Consider the following 3,860-nt stretch of genomic DNA (forward strand, 5'->3'; position numbering starts at 1 on the left):
TCAGTGTTTTGAGTCAAGTATTGAATCTAAAAATGTTACACATGTTCCAGTAAACACAACATATACTGCACAGTGACACTGTCTTCTCAATCATATAATGGTGCATAATTAGCAATGAGGGATCTTCTTTTATGTTATGTCCTTAGGATTTCACAGCTCCCAGAAAAATACTGAACATCTGAAATTCTCATGAAATTCCTACCTATAATTCTTTCTATGAAAAATCTGGAGAAAAATTAGCAACGACTAACACACTCTCAAAAACCAATACGTTTTCTAAGGTGGTGATATTACTGTAGCCACGTTTCTTTTCATTCATAGCAGCAATATCATATTGAAAGGTGTATTCTGATAGAGCAAGCCTGAGGCAGTAGGACATTTACCTGTAGCTGGTAAACTGAAGAACTTTGCTGTCTGAAATTGAAGTGAGTCATTAAAGGCAGTAAATTCAAGATGTAGTTTTTCAACCTTTTTTCACATTATGAGCAGCATTTAACATTGGTAGTTTGATGGTAGACAGGAACATTTTTCATCGCTGGTCAAATAAAAAAAATTCCTGAGTTTTTTCTTCATGCATCCGGAGAGCTGTAAAACTAACCAAGGACAAATATGAGACTGCTGAAATATGAAACAATTAAAGGAAATCCCAGTTGAAATCATAATCTCCAGATGGAAAGTGTAAAAAAAAAAAAAAAGAAAAAGTTTCACTGGATGCTCATTCTATTATTTTAATTTTTTTTTTCAGTGAACTGTTTCATTTGAAATAAAAAGATTTTGTGGGTTCATGAAGGAGAATTCAAAATATATACCTATGTTTCCTCAGGAATCGCAGTAACTAAGCAACTGAAAAACTGAGAAGTAGTTTTCAGCAAGTTGTTTTCAAGTTCTGACATGGTATTCCTTTTTTCTTCTAACAACAGTTGTATGACCCTTCTGTCTGGCAGTGATAGACAACAGTTAAAATCTGGGTTCAGTTTGTAGGATTGAGTGATCATACTCAATCATCCCTTTGAGCCCTGACCAGCTGGAAAAAAAATATTTTAACCTGAATTAACCTCCATGCGCTCAGAAAATTAGCTCAGTGGATCTCTCCACTATGTTAAACAGAAAATATTTAGCCAGTCAGGGCTCTACTGGAATGGCAAAGCAAAATAGAAGAATCCTAATCTATCATTTGGAAGAGCATAAATGCCTCGGAGCAAGCAGCTGCCATCCTCAGAGCAGGCTGGCAGTGGTGCTAGTTCCTCCTGCCACAGCTACCCATGTCCAAGGAAGCAGGTGACTATTCTCCTGCCAGCACTACTTTGTGTACCCACTGTTTGGTTGCCCATGGTTTTTCTAAAGAATGATGGAACCCATCAAATATATTTTCCCCTTAAAGTTCTTCCCTTTCTTCAGGATTAGGGCTAGTGCTGCTGTAAATTCAAAGCACCTTCCCTAATTTAATCAGTGCGTTCAAACCCTTTAAGGACAGAATTAAATTAGTCTTTTCAAACACTAAAAGGCTGCTCATTTCATTGGAATTGAACTCACATCAGTAATGTATTTGACAGCTCATCATCTACATACCCCCATCTCCCATCAGTCAGAAGTGACAATGAGTTATACTTTCCAGTGTAATGAAAGGTGATGAGCATTTTTACCCATTAGGGTACCTCGAGCTATGATGATTTTATTTTCAAGAAAAGATACTTCTCAATAAAGAAAAATGAAACAATTAGTGGGGTTACCAATGAAATTTATATCTGCAATAGTCAGAAAAAAATGAACAGAAATAAAATTAGTCTAACACTTAAAATAATAAATTAAGAAGAGTCTGTGATTTATCAATCAGCTTTAGCTTTTTGGAGAAGAAGATTCCACAGGTTGCCCAGAGAAGCTGTGGGTGCCCCATCCCCAGACGTTTTCCAGGCCAGCTTTGAGCAACATGGTCTAGTGAAAGGTTCCAACCCTGCCAAGGCAGAGATGTTGGAACTAGATGATCTTTAGGGTTTCTTCCAGCCCAAACCATTCTATGATTCTGTCTCAGGAGTTGATATGCTGTATCCATTTCAGATTAACTTTGTTGCCTGAAATAGCAATTCTTCCTTTCTCTTGCAAGAGTAAATAGTGGCAAGACAGTTTGAAACTGACCTGAGAGAGCCTCCTGCTTAGCAAGTCAGTTTAAACCCACATCATCTTGATTCGTTTAAAACTTTATTTGCTTCAAGTTGCTGATAGGCATTATGGGTGTGTGGCACATGTAAGACTTTTGGTTGTGCAGCTTCTCTGATCTGCTGCTGGTAATTGCCCATATAAGCTGGTTTTTTGAGGAAACCAAGAAAACTCCCATCTTGGAACACTCTGTCAAGGTAGAAGCTGTCCTATTTCTCAGTGCTGCAAACTTTATCACAAAGAATTAAGGTTCATATTTCATACATTTGCTTATATGTAACATGCAATTATCTGTACATGTGTTCATGTCTGAACTCAAGTGTTTTTTCACTAGATTAAGGTCAGTGTTCAATTCTTTTTTATAATGGTCATCTCAATAGATGCAGTCAGTAAACTAAAATAATTTAATGTCCTCATTTTATAGTTTACAACAATTCATTTTTGTTTTATTTCCATATGCTCTTAGGGCACAAATCTAACTCTAGTCATATAACTATTTATTTTGTGTATTTTTAGCATCTACTCTGGTAGTGTCCCAATTGAAACTAAATAATCCCAGAATTTCTTATGAAGTTGTATCTTGTTCACTTTCATGTGAAAATCAGATCTCTTTCATTTAAGTTCTTAACTCAGTATTTGGATATGCTATTTTAAACACGAGGTTTGAAAACTATCAGTCTTCCATTAATAATCAGGTGTCTTTACTCAATATTTTTAAACATCTCTTTCAGGAAAAACAAAACCAAACCAAACCAAACCAGAAAAGGTTCAACCTTAAAATGATGCTACATCCAAATCTTAAGACTGGAATAGTCCTAAATTTAGAGGATTCTAAATATTCATAATGAAAAATAAATGTAGTTAATTCTGGGTTTGGGTGTGTTTGGATTTTTTATAGTATAAGGGCAAGAAAACCTTCATATGCCTCTTCAGAGAACAGAGATTTCCTTTCACAGCAGAATGTTTATGGACAACCATTATCTGAAATATATTTAAGAAGAAAATAGTTAAAACTTGGTTCTACAGAAATTATAACATAAATACAAAATCTTATATTTTATCAATGTCTATTCATTCTCCATTAATTCTAGGTCTATGTCATTAAATGTCTATTTTCTTTTGTAGGTTTGTTGTTATTTCTATATGTTATATATAGCAGCAGTACCTACAATTCCATCGGGGAATTAACACTGCATTGTATTAAACGTGTCCAAGCAATTAGCTCAAAGCCTGTTTGTGTTCCAGGGAACTCATATTTCAGAATGGGGTGTGGAAAGGAAAGAATTTACAGTTACACTGTCAGGCCCAGCTAGTTCCTCAAACCAGCCAAGGAACAATGGTGAATACTTAACCATCCTCATACCCTAAATTAATATCCTAAAGAATTGGTGTCCATTAAAAACCTCTTGATGCATTTCTTTCTTATTGAAAATTCCTACTGAATACAAGTGCTTTTGGATGTTTAAGGAAGGTCTTCAACATAAAAAATCCTTAAAGGAAAGAGAAAGGATTTTTCATCTCTCTATCTCTGGACTTAGGGAGTTCAAAAAGTTTCAGAGAAGGAGGTGATTTGGTATTGTTCTGAGTCGATTTGCTCTGCCTGAGGAAATGACGAGAAGGAAACTACTTCCCTGTCTCGGGAACCATGTGGTGTTCCAAGATAAGGCAAGCACTTACTAATTCGAGTCCACAAGCAGGAAATGTGA

This window comes from Corvus hawaiiensis, chromosome 3, assembly GCF_020740725.1.
Source record: "Corvus hawaiiensis isolate bCorHaw1 chromosome 3, bCorHaw1.pri.cur, whole genome shotgun sequence".
Classification (NCBI taxonomy): domain Eukaryota; kingdom Metazoa; phylum Chordata; class Aves; order Passeriformes; family Corvidae; genus Corvus; species Corvus hawaiiensis.